We start from the raw sequence: 14,363 nt of genomic DNA on the forward strand, positions 1-14,363 counted from the left end.
ATGGTTGCATACGTCGTTACAGCTAATGTCAAGTGACTTCTAAAAAACTACTTATTTTTACTTTTTGAATATTTTTCACCCAACATTTCTTGCTTTCTGAACTTGTTTTGTTTATTTCTTTCAGCAAAGCTACATAGAAAAAAGCTACAGTTGTTTTACGCGAAAATAGGAATTTGACCAAAATTGTAAGGTATAAAACCAATTAAAAACAATACAATGTTCTGTTACAATATATTATATTGTTTTTGAATTGTATATCCAAACAAGAATAATATTGCTTCGACATTCAATTACAATACGCTGTATTGTATCCAATACGTTATATTGTACATTAATGGTTTATTCCATTCACTGAATGATACGTTTTTATCCGGGACACTAAAGGGCAAGCATTTATAGCACTATAGAAGCCACAACTTAAGCTAAGCTCAGGTCGTGTTGACGAATATTGATAATTAATCGAAAAGAAACAAATATTGGATGGTTTGTTTGAAGTTCGTTGCTCTACAATCCCAAAAACTATGATTATAAGGGCCCATTCACAAATTTCATAACGCTCGAGGGGGTGGGTGGGTGTCATAGCGATGTTACGGCCCATACAAAAATTTAATAATATTCATACAAAAAGCGTTACAAGGGGGTGGGTGGATGTCCAAAATGGCCAATTTCAGCGTTATGAAATAAATGAATGAGCCCTAAGGATGTATAATGTATTCCTTTATTTTCTCAAATGCATTGTTTTACGTTAGGGCCCATTCACAAATTTCATAACGAAGGATGTATAACGTATTCCTTTATTTTCTCAAATGCATTGTTTTACGTTAGAACTGTTTCTTCAGCAACTGCTGAAGATAGATTTTTTTAATGGATATTTTTGCTTACACCGGAGCGCACAGAATTTGCCCCCAAAACATATTGATGTTCCACAAACACTTAGCCTGTCGAAATCCATTCTGTTTCGCGCAGAGCTTTCCTAGATGATAGCGCCAACTTCCTAAAGTTATATATATATTTTGTTGTGGATTCTTTTGTGTGCCCAGCACAAGGTGTAAAAGATGAGAATAAAATACCCGATGCGATAACTTCGATATTGCATCACAATGCTTCCTTTTTATTATGCTCATATATCTTGAAATTTTGGAAGCTTCTACGGTACAGAGGATAAGGACGACTGAGATTCACGGATCACCAACACCTTCAGCAATCCAGGTTCAAATCTCGCTTCAATGCACAAAAAAAAACGAAGCCTGATGCGAATAACAGAATTGATGAATGGAAAAATTGTTTTGTTTATTTTTGCACGCATGCCCTACATAAACAAGGACTTAAGCATATATAATGTACACCCTAACTGTACATGCTCAAATGCTGTTATGAAGCATATGCACTAATATTGCATTAGCAATGGCAACAGTCATGCCACACAGCAAAAAAAGTTGTTGAATATTACATCGAAACCGCTGCAACCAAGTCGTTCCCTCGGTTGTGTAATATTACACAGCTCGACGTACTCGCGGGTTATTGGTGTAATAAATGCAATCGATGTAATTCTTCCGATGTAATATATTTAACGTACACAATACGATGTAATCAATGCGATGTAATATGGAAACTATGTAATCTAAGCGATTTATGCAAAAATAAAGCGATCACGAATTTACTTCAATGGCTGATTGAATTGCTTTTTTATCCTTTTACGCTCATAAATTTCATTTGCAGGTGTAAAAACAGCTTTTATTGAATTAAGGGGACAGGATCCGTCATTAATTTCGGAATTTTCAAAAGCAGTTTTTTCGTTCAAAATCAAGAAAATTTACATGAAAATGTGTTCAATATACTCTATTCCCCAACCGAAACACAGTGAACATATTTTCATCGAATAATTTTTAGATTTGGACAGAAAAACTGCTTTTGAAGTTTCGATGATGACGATGATTACGATGACGGAGCGTTGAGCGTTAAAATTGTATTTTCGTAACTTTCATTAGAAAATAAAAGGATAAATAGCAATTCATTCGGCCATTGAATAGAATTCAAATGTAATCAGATGCATGGTAATTGAAGCGAAGAAAATACGTTGATATATTGTTTTTTTTTTATTATTCACTATTTAATAATTATTTACATGATTAAATACGGCATAAAAGTATGGCCCAAAGGTCGTTGATGCATGAAATATAGATCCGATTTTCTAAAAGCAGCCAATAGAACGGTGATTACAGCTCGATCAGGAAATCCAAACTCGTTCACCTGGCATGAAAAAAGAGAACGAAAAGGAAATATTAATAGAAAATAGAACATAACATTCACGTGTTTGAATATAAGAACTTTGATAGAAAAAAGAGTTATACTTAAGGTGAAGATGCATCGAAGCCAAACCTCGGATTTTCAAGCGTAAATCTAGAGAACAATACAATCGTTATAGCTGAAAATAGCACTAACTGGTCACAACCAGCGAGTGACCAGTGAGTTGAATTTTCAGCACAAACGGTTGTCTGGTTTTCTATATTTGTGCTTTTAAAAATTCTAAGTTTGGCTTCAATGCAGTGCTTCTAGTTTCGTGTAGTAATGCCTATACCAAATTCTGAAAGTGTTTCTTCATGAACTCAATCAAGATTATTACGCATTTTTACTTGCATTCACTATAAATTCTACTGTAATTCTTATAGGAATTGCCCTAGAACCAATCAATATTGAAGCTTTAAAAAGGTTTGTTTAACAGTTGTATGCGGTACCACGGTCATTTACAAAATGTCTTAAACGTTTTATTGAAAAAAAAACTACGTCGAACATCTTGAGATTTTTCAATACATTATGATGACCTTGCGCATGAAACAATAATCTGGTTTGTTTTACGCCGGTTTCTCAAATAGCGACGCGACAGTTGACAATTTAATTCACTTGAGCGACGTTGCACTTGCAGCGATTACTCGGATGCACTAATCCTGAAAAAGTTTCTTTTTGTAGACTCTCAGAACTTCAATCTGGATTATTTTTTATCATTACGTTTCATCGTGAATTGCTGCCAAAATTCTGCAATGAATTCTTTATTGAGCTGTATCAAAATTATCTCCAGGCTAATTCATTTGAGACCTAAAAAATAAAAAGAAATATTAGTTACGGTTACTTTATGATTTTTAGTATCTATTTATTGGCTGTAGATTTTGAAATTCGTAGTATGTACATAAATATCGAGAAAAGTTTATACAACATTTTAGAATAAACCCCTAGGTTTAGCGAATATATCAAGTACTCTCATATAAGAATATAATTTTCGAAATTTATAAACATTTTCTTTCTAAAGATTAGAAAATGATCTAAAAAAATAACTATAGATAAGAAGCAATGATTGAGAGAATAAAAAAATACAGATTCCTCAAATAGTTTCAAGTACACTCTTTGTATTTTGTTAGGAGTCCCTGTTCATTTTTTTACCATTATTTTCAAAAAAAAAACATTTAAAATTTTACCGTAACAAAGATTAATACTTCCACCAAGATTTTTACCATGTATTATTTACTCGCATGTTTTGAATGATAATGCATGTCTAGTGCTGTGCTGATATCGATAATATCGAATTGTTCCAAAAAGCGGTTAAACATATTTTACAATAACTTCTAATAAAAAAAGTTAATTATCATGAAATGATAGTTTTTTCTAAACAAAATGTATAAATTGGGAATGAATGAAACGGAGTCGTAAATTCATTTTTAAATGTCATAACATCTCTTGATGGTATTCTGAGGAAAACATATCTGGTACTTCACACTGCTTGCTTAGTTTTTAAACTCCTATGCAGGGTCGGATTTACAAATGTGGGGGCCCCGGGGCCATAACCTTGTGGGGGCCTTTTCCCCAGTAAACTTTTTTGGAATAGACTACGGGATAATTTCATTAAGAAATTTTATTTTTTAATGCTATGCAAGGTTCTAACTACCAAACGTCAGTTTTAAACTACCTTGAAATCCTCATAAATGTACCACAAAATAATTTCAAGTATGGGTTACCGTCTACTTTGATTAGAATTCTAGGATTGTAGATTATAGTTTATGTTTCTGTAGTATTCGATGGATTATGGAAATACGTTCATGGGTAAAGTCTATGTAAAGGTTAATTTTTTTTCGATAATTTTCACTAATTTATAAATGTATGAAAATTGACTGATTCTCATCGAGGAGATGACATTGAATCAAATAAATTGGATTGGGTTGTATTAGGAACAAAGCAGACAAATTTTCCAATAACAATGATTATAATAAAATTTTAAAATAGTGTTCATTCTACTAAAAGTTCAATATTCTATGACACCCTAAATTTAAAAAAAAAATATCTAAGATTTTCTAAATTATATATCTTTAATTTACTACTTGTCTCAGAAATAAACTTTTTTATTGGAAATTTTCGACCTCTACAAAGAGTGTTCTAATGAAATTCTACAAACAATATTTCAAATTTGAGAGCCCCACTCACGAATCATTCAAAAGAGTCAATGAAAAAAAAATGAGTGAACGAATCCCGATTCTTTTCAAACGAATCATGATTCACTAGCACTTATGGAAGGTCAGCTCAAAAATACCATGGAAAGTTTTTATTTTAATTACACTTAACATAGTCGAGTACACCAGACATGTGTAAGTAATTGAAGTATTTAGTTATATGAAATGTGTTCCCATTTCAAAATTGTCATATTCTAGGTTCAAGAACCGGAATGCTTGATTTTTTCAATGAATCGATCAAAAAATTCGATTTACTTTTGTGAGTGACTCACCTACGATTCGCTCCCAAATTTTGACCGTTTTATCCATCTCTATTTCAAATATTTGCTTAGATATCTAAAATTATGTTACCCCATTATCAACCCTTTGACCATCCATCGTCACGAACATACTTTTGTAGATTTGCTATGTCTTAAACATTCAACTTTTTTAGCCTTTTCATCATCGGTAACATTGATTCCATATTTTTGTCTGCTGTTCTTTCTATTTGTTTAAATTAAAAAAATACGAATGGTTTGCTTATGACCGCTTAAGCGATATTCAAATAAATTAAATAATTTGTGTCCTAAAGTATTCAATCCTCTTAAGCATACTTAAGTAAATCTTCGTTACACTTCGAAAAGTTATTGAAGTGTTCTGTACATAGACGTTATTTGATATGACATAATTATTACCTATTCGGTTATTTTTTTCAATTCAAGTATTGTCGAGATTCAATAAATATGCTTATTTTTTTTCGATTTCAAACAAAAAGTTGGCACTCTAATTATATGACTCACATTGTTTTTGAGTCTTTCTAAATCTTAAATAATCTTGTAAAGGCAGCTCAAGCTCATCCATGAACATTTAAGTATTTAGCTTTAGTATTCTGATTTGAAACTAACTCACCTAGTAACTTCTTTCAAACCGTTCGATGTGGTTCAAAAAAGTTTCATCATTCATTTCATCGGCTTCTAATTATGGTTTGTGGGGGCCCCTAAAATGTGGGGGCCCGGGGGCCATGGCCCCCTTGGACCCCCCGTAAATGCGGCCCTGCTCCTATGTTAGTTCTATCTAGATTTTTAAAAGACAGTCTTCAACCATTTGCACAATAAATTTTATATGATCAATAGCACTGCTAACATTTACGCAGCCGAACACCAGGAAACCCAGTGCAGTGGAATGAGAATTAAACCATTACACTTCGTAGAATTCATAATACGCCTGAAAATGTGTTACATTTTTCAAATTCTTCATGTAATGACAATTATCTATAATCTCTCCAGAAATTCGTAAATACACAGGTTAGTTTATTAAAATCTGTTAAAAAAATTCCAACATATAACTTTAAATTATATCCCGCAAATTTTATTGCGAGATTCCTGAATAAATTTTAAAAGCAATTGGCTTGTTTAGGGGTATTCTGTTTTTTATAAATTCTGATTCTACGTTAAAAGCTGAGCCAGAATCCAAAGTTTCATAATTTTCCGTGCCCGGGAACTATTTTTAAAACACGTTTGAACTTTGCGTTTGAATCACCCCTCGGCATATTTTACTTCGGAACGAGCTGTCACTATTTAAATTTGAATGTCATTGAGTCGACGGATTGAAATCTTTTTCAATCATTTAGTATATCAAAATTAAGGTAGTAAAGCGCAATAAAATCGTGTTAGACTTACAAAAATGTGCTCTTTCGATCAAGCTACAAAAAACCGTGTATTTTTCATCACTAAACAACCCAATTGCAGGAATATTTTCCAGATAAGAAATACGTGGAATGGAACCCATAAAATTCTAGTAATGGTATAGAAATGTGTAGATTCAAGTTATTTTTTGGTAAATCTCTATTTTAATTTCTAAGGAAGTTTCGTAGCGCAGTTCGTGGAAATTTGGATGACTTTTCAGTTTTTTATGGAATTAATCAATAAAAGTGTTGTACAGTGAAGCCTCCATGAGTCGATATTGAAGAGATCATCGACTCATGGAAATATCGAGTCATGGAACAGCAATCCTTTGGAAAGCTACTTTTAGGGACCATCATAGTAACCATGAAATTTTGTTTTTAGTATGGTTCCATGAGTCGATATCGAGTCATGGAACATCGACTCATGGAGGTATCACTGTAATAACCTTAGAGAAATTCGTCAAAACATCACTGTAAATATTTTAGATGGAATCCTAGTAGGGAGCCTATGCTTGGCACCTTTGATTAGCTTCGGCAGGGGGTTCTATAAAAGTTACTAAATTCATATTTGGCCACAATATGCGTCGTATCGAAATGCTTCTTATTGAAAAATGTCAGACAATTTCAAACACCCCATGCTAATGTGAAATCATAGAAATGCCCAAGTAGATCAATAATGATAATTACCATAGCACTTAAGAATTACATAAGGAAATTTCGCATCCCTAGAGCAATATCTGGTGGAATATCTGAAATATGTATATATTAGTAGTTCATATTGATGAATTTGGGACAATTCTGTCACCTTAAACAATTTGGTCAATAACTTTGCTAAAAACTTGTTTACTCTCCTACGCTATGTTTGCACTAGAAGATTATAAAAACCCAAAGAAGGTACATTTTTTACATTTTCACCGATAGAACGGTTATGAATTACAATATTGGACAATACATTTGCAACTTTTTTTTTGTTTTCCATACAAAATGACCAACTTCGGTATGCTTGATCTCAGTTTATGGACCGATTCAAATGAAATTTTCTCAGAACATCAGACATAACATGAATTTTAACATATATTTTGAGTGATTTTTTTTCAATCACAACTACAAAAGCAGTAACGGTTTAACTAAAGTGAATTTTCTGATTATTTTTTATAATTGACCTAACTAAACACATTGGAGGAATAGTTTGATGGTATCTTCAGCAATTTTGTAGATTTTGACGAGATGAACAAGTTTGCTAAAGACAGTTATTGTATAGGTCTATCAGATATAAAGACAAATAGTTTTGAATTTTTCGTCAAAAACTTCACTTTAGTTAAATCGTTATTACATTTAAACTTGTGATTGGAAAAAATATTTAAAAATATATGTTACAGTTCAAGTTGTGTCTGTGTCATTCTGTGAAAATTTCGGTCAATAAATAACTGCGATCTAGCTTACCAAGTTGACCATTTTGTATGGAAAATTGAAAAAGTTGCAAATGTTTTGTACAATACTGTATGTTAGTTATTTGCCCAAAGCTTCCTTCACATATAACTCCGAAAAATTCTTCTGGAGTGGTGATTTTTCTAGGATTTTTAGGAATAAGGAATTCATACAAAAAAAAAATGGTTTTAGAAACCATCTAGAATTCAACATGAAATTTTCCTAAAGATCATAGAATCACAGAAATTACCTCAGAACTTCTGTCGACAATCTCTTAAGATTTTTATAGTCAAATTTCAATAGATTTCCCAGAATTTTATCTAAAATTGTCGGTTTATAACATTTTCAAGTATCAGTAATTTTTCCAGAGATGCCTTAGGGATTTTTAAGTATTTCGATCAAGATTTCTTCAAATTTTCAACAAAGAACAAGTTCTTTGCGAAATTTTCCAAGAATGTCTTGAATTTTTCAGTAATTCTTCCAAGGATGTCTCCAGAAAAATGTTAAGAAAGTTTTACAAAAATTATTGTAATTTTTTTTTGATCCGGGAAGTATTTCTATAGAAAATCCTAGAGTAACCTTTGATTAACTTCTACAAGGATCTCTGAGAAAAAAAAATGTAATATTGGAAAGTCTTGGAGAACTTCTAAGATCTGCTAATCTGTTAATCTGCTAATATCAACGCACCCCCTAGCCATGGCCAATCTGCGTTGTTTACACAAACATCCCTATAAACCCCACACTGGGAAATACGTTTACCGAAAAAGGCGTTATGAGGTTCTGCACTGCATTCTTGTATTGGATTTACTTTTTGGATTTTGTTAGCAATTCACAAAAAAGTGAAAGAGAAAGAAAACATGATTTGTGCAGGCAGAGCCCCATAGGCCATGCTATACCAGTTAGCACGCCCGACGCCCACCGATGACAGAGTGGGTAGGCTCGCACCATCGTCCCGCCCTTCTACCTATTTTTGAGATAGGCAGTTCTGTCAGGGTGTAAATAGATTTTAAGTCTGAACCAAATTAGACTGTTATATTGGATACTTCTCTCATTTAGCTGGAGGTTGCTGCAATCCTTCGTTGGTCCGTTGGTTCCGACGATCGTTCCCGTATCCGCGTTTCCTCGGCCATTACGCTGTTTACATTGCATTGTTGCTCGTGGTAGTGGCGGGTTAAAAATGAAAACAAGGATAGGGAGAGAAGGAATGTTAGTGATTGTAACATGCTTTATTGCAGTATTGGCCTACACTGAAGTCATACAAAATTCGCTCTTTGGATTCCCACGATAACAATCCCTGAAACTGATTATGAACCACATAAAATTTATCCGATAGAGCAAAAATCTTAATGTTTCAATGTAGGACAATCCAGCTTTATTGCATGTGAGAAGTTCTTGATGATATTCTCACAACGGCCATTCAGAATGGTTCGACGAATGTAGATAAAAGATCATTATGATAAAATTAACGCGACGACTTGTTAGTTAGCTCAAAAAGATTAGGCTAAGGGTCGGTTATTGTATATAATTTTATAGATAAAGAGAAGCATAGCAGGAACGCGAAGTAATGACCTTCCATTCCATCTTCAAGTGCTCCGCACAAGCCCAACACTTCATTCTGGCACTTTACAACGTCCATGTTGTAACTTGTTCACACAAGAAATTTGCCTCTGTTCTGCCGAGTTGGCAGAACGCGCCCGTACCCCATTCTGAACCAAAGGACAGGATTCAACTAATATCATGGTACCTTAACTACAAATACAAAAGCTACTTCTATGTTATTTCCACTACTACGCTCACGATAATTATGTTATGATCGTTAGAATAAAAACGGTAGAGGTTACTACTACATAACAGAAATACTACCCAAAGAACGCTAATGTCGCCAGTGTTGGTGTGGATGCAAGGTAGTGCAAAAATGTTTAGAGAATTAAATAAGTTATAAATTACAGCATTCTGTTCAAAAATATTATATTATTTTATAAAAGACAGTAAAGAATGAAACATTTCAGTAACAACAGCGCCATTAGTTTTCTAATTATTATACATATATCAGTAATACTTCTCTAATTCCGCTACAACCTTAATATTGTAAAATGGCGTAAATCAGCACATTTTGGAATGTTTCTCAAACATTGGAAATTATTGTTAATGATGTTTTTAATTGATTGATTGAACTTGATTAATCACCGTCAATCCCATCACCCAAGGGCAGGGTTGGAGAACTTCTAAGATAAATTGATAATTGAAAGAAGAAGTCAATCAGATCTCTGGATAAATCCAGAACGATTTTGACTTAAAAAAAACATCGGACGCGATTCCTGAAATAATTGCAAAACAAACTACAATAATTACATTTTAATTACCTGGCCTGAAATTTTAAATGACATGGAGATTTTACTTGACAAATTGCTTTACAAAGGTCTGGAAGAACTACGGGAATATACCATGGATGAAATGCTAGAGAAATTCATGGATTTTTTGACATACATCGTGAGGAATCTAAGTTTGAATTTATTGAGAAATTCCTGGAAGTATTGGTAATAGATCAGTACGGATTATAACTGGAGGATTTTTTCAACATAATCTTCGTAGAAACTTAAAGTGAAGAGGCATCGAAGCCACAGCTTCAATAGCAGAAATCTGGAGAGCCAGAAAGCCATTCACGCTGAAAATTTGACACGCTGAAAAAAATCAGCAGTGCACCAGATCCCACTCATTTAAGGAAAGTTATGTGTTCAAATGTTTATTATAAAATAACTACTGTGTCGATCATTACTATTTCAGCGGCAAAATAAAAAAAAACTATCATTGTAATTGTAATTGCTCAATCCACACCCTGGCAGACAATTATCCGCCCATCTAGACACGGGCTGGGTGAGGACCTACCAAGCCTCCCCCGTTAACATGTCCTATACCGTTTAGCACACCGGGATCTTCCACAAGCAGGCGCCGGAATTAAAGCGGTCCCACAAGCTTCAGATACATTAAATAGATATAGTCCCTCTGGCACTAAACCGAATGGCGCCCTCCGCTTCACCACTAGTACTGCTTCCCCACACGCCAAGCACAATATCGAAAGTAGCGCGTTGTATAGCAAATACAGTACACCACCTCCGACACTATGCCAAATGTACAGGAAAAACAGCACCAGTAAGAAAGCGGAAGGCGCACCACTCGGTTCAGTGCCAGAAGGACTATAAGTATAACGAAGAAGAAATGAAAAGATAGTAGAGTTGGTTCGGTTATTTGATTGCTGAAACGAAAAAAACAGAAAAAACAGAAACAAAGTGTTAACATTAAAACGGGGTTTTATAATTGATAAATGTATCGATAGTTTCTCATCTGTTACGTTTCCTTATCGTAGCGCTGTCGATTTTTTCCATCTCCAGGGTGTTCGTCTCCGCTCGAGCAATGAGGACCATGATGAAATGAGAATATAAAAATGTGAGCATTAGTGTTGATCTAGTAATAGATTAATTTAAACTGCTTTTTATGTGCTAAGTAACTTGTAAACTCCTACTCAATTATGTTTTGTTGGCCTACACGTTTTATTTAGACACAATTTTTATTTAGAAAACTATTTGGATCCGAGATTTTAGGTGCAGATTGAGCATGTTTGATAAAACAAGCATCCTGTTTTCAGTTAAAGAATGTTCAAGAAGTTGATGATTCTGTTATTTATACTGGCTACATACAAGAATTCACTATTGATGTAATAAATGGATATTGAAAGTTCCAACGCGCGATTATAATACTTCAGTTTTCGTGCTGTTGTATTGGTGTAAGTAGTGGGAAACCAATCAGTTTGGTGATTCTAACGGTAACAAATAGCAAGACGAAAGGAAAGTTGATAATCTATCATCATTATGATTTCAGTCCTAATTTCATGATCCGTTTAATAAATTCCGCGTATGATTCGGCAATTTTAACAATTTATACATGTGTATTCGAAGAAAACAGACTACGAGAATTTATTACCTTGCAACACATTCCTAAGTGATCAGATATTTATCATTTTCTACAGCCTAATTTAATAATACCTACATTGGGTTGTAACAAAAATTTGATCTTGGGATGTTGATTTGCCTCCTAATCATAGTTTCGACAATAGTCACATGCTTACTATCCCTTATGGCAGTGTTGTTGATTCTATTGTCTATCGCTCATCAGTTTCGCGCCACCCGGCAGGGACTTGGTCCTATGTACCCAATACTCTGCTGTGTCTTAACTTCACGCAATACATTCTGTAGATGTGTGATACAGTTTGCGGAATATTATGATTTATCACTTCGTTCAGATGGAAAATTCTGTTATGGTACCATATTCACATATCAGATAACTCCCACCTGGAACGATGTAATACATCGGAGACATGTAGATTCAGATGTATGTAGACGATCTATGCCTAGTTCGGCTCTGATCGACAGGCAATCAGTGTATTCAGTTTTTCAACTAGCTTGAAGCGATGAACGTTTCAAGACAAGCTCTCCACTATATCTGCTAGCAATCACCGGTCGTCGATAGACATTTCGGTTCTTTTCTGCTAAAGATAGATCCGATTGTATGCCAAAGACTATGGCTCATGCTTTTCAATACAGCTGGAAAAACAAGAACTACACCCAGCACCAAATAGTACGTAACTATGAGGCGGACCGGAAGGTTTGATGAGCAATCCCCACCAAAATAAAAAAAAAACTATCATGTACAAATATTTAATTGCATTTGTTACTGCACCTAAGTGTTCCTTTTTCCGCTCACGGTAAAACGAATCGCAACGAACTTACTGAAAAATGCATTTTTTGGAGTTTAGTTATTCATCCTGATATTTTTTATGGTCAAACCATAGCTACTACTGCAATAAGGAAAGCTGTATACTAAAATCGACATTTCTTGAACATTTTGTTTAATTTTTTGCATGAGCGGTTAATGGAACACACAAAAATACCTAGTGATCCGATAACCGCTCACGAGGTCTTGTGTTTTCAATATAAAGAATTATTTTATCGAATGAAAATAACTTCAGGTGATTTCATTGGAAAGTTGGTAATATTTCTAGAATGTATCCGTGCGAAAAATGTTGGTTTTTCACACGAAAAAATATTTTTACACTAGTGAGCGGATACTGGTGCACTGATGGTAATTTAATACAAAAATCACTAAACATTTTAGAGAACACTCAGCATCTGTAAAAAACAACTGAAAGCTTTAAAATTTCTTCAAATTCAAGGTATTTTTGTGCTGACTACGTTACGCGATATAAGAATGCAATAACATATATATAATTAGCAAAGAAAGTAGAGCTCATAGGCTAGTGTTCGGCTGAGACATAGGGTATGATCCAAATGGACCGTAACGCTAAATAAAAGTAGACGTTGGAAGAAGAAAATAATATGAATAATTACCCTCTTCACTGTGGTAGCTGGAATTAGACCCGTTCGAGCCAAATATGCTGACGAAGTTCCTTCATGGTTCCATAATGGTAAACATCGTTCTATTCAACTGCCTTGGTGGTCAATATTTCCCTTTGCACAAAGGCAAACGTATCCCGTGGCAATTACAAATCCCGCCGTTTCTCCAGCTCCTTGAAATTGGCATGCCTTTCGCCAGAAAAAATCGCCGGCGGCAAGACCAGCTTCCCCATAGAGCAGGATACCATACTGGGGTAAACCATCTTGTAGCGCGGATCGGAACCGATCACTGCACCGACGGTTCAAAACTGGCCGAACCGATTCTCGGACGCAATCAATTCGAAATTCGTGCCACCTACATATATTTGGTTTGTTCCCCTGGCCAGGTGTTCAGGAAGTTCCGGAATGGCCGGAAAAAGTGGAGGCATCGGAATGACGTCTTTTGAGGGCACATTGATGGTTGACCTATCCGGATTACTGCCACGGCCCTCTTCAATCGAGTTGTTGCCGCTGAAGCTAACGTTGACCCAAGCACCGGATGACCGCTTCTTCGTGGTCCTGTTGAGTGGGAGAAAATATTCATATAAAAGTTATTTTTGGTGGATTTCGCACCAACGACCGCTGGGATATTTTTCATTTTAACCACCGGACGATCGAAAGTCTGATTCCGTCGGATCATGTTGTTTTTCGCCGAAACCGATACTTACCACAATTAATACACGTAGTCGTGGTCTAAAATCACTAAATTTTCGAATTTTATTTTTAAATTTTCGTGATAAAACTAACAAAATAAATATTCAAACGCGAACAACTTTGAAAAACACAATGGCTTTGTCGTTTGTCGACCATCGAACAACAACATGCGGACAGTGTTGCGAGATTTATTATCGCATTGAGGTTGAATGTGAAATAGCATCGGTTTTGTGTAATATCACTAAACCAGGTCGGATTGATGTGGTTGCAGCTGTTTATGTGTAATATTGTTTGTGCTTCATATGTAAATATTACACAGGACCAACGTACTGCAAAGTAGTGATGTCGTTTCAATGTAATTCAAGGGCAATGTGATATCACACCGCAGTTGATGCTATTATGCATCTGAAATTTGTGATTACATTGATTTTTCGTTACGTCGGCATTTTTACATCGAGTCATATTACATAATTTTTTGCTGTGCAGCTCGTATTACTTTAATTTGATTGTAGTGGGGCCCTTTTCGACTTTAAATATGCTTTATTAAGGTATATAGGGTTTTGTCACTTTAAAATAAAATTGTATAGTGCTCTCTAAGGCAAAATTAAAGTATTCATATATAGCTTCATGGTTACTTGGGAAGGTTTTGGCGAAAAAAATTATATGGAAACTTTT

The 14,363-nt window shown here is 34.6% G+C and overlaps 1 long non-coding RNA gene across 1 annotated transcript; it reads right to left on the reverse strand.

Moving 5' to 3' along the window:
- Positions 1 to 2,081: 2,081 nt before the first annotated feature.
- LOC110676909 lies at positions 2,082 to 13,103 on the reverse strand. Its single transcript, XR_002500821.1, has 2 exons — positions 12,990 to 13,103; positions 2,082 to 2,250 (listed from the first exon to the last, which is right to left on the reverse strand). It is a non-coding gene; the product is annotated as an uncharacterized LOC110676909 (long non-coding RNA).
- Positions 13,104 to 14,363: the final 1,260 nt, after the last annotated feature.

This window comes from Aedes aegypti, chromosome 1 (genome assembly GCF_002204515.2).
Source record: "Aedes aegypti strain LVP_AGWG chromosome 1, AaegL5.0 Primary Assembly, whole genome shotgun sequence".
NCBI classification, from domain to species: Eukaryota; Metazoa; Arthropoda; class Insecta; order Diptera; family Culicidae; genus Aedes; species Aedes aegypti.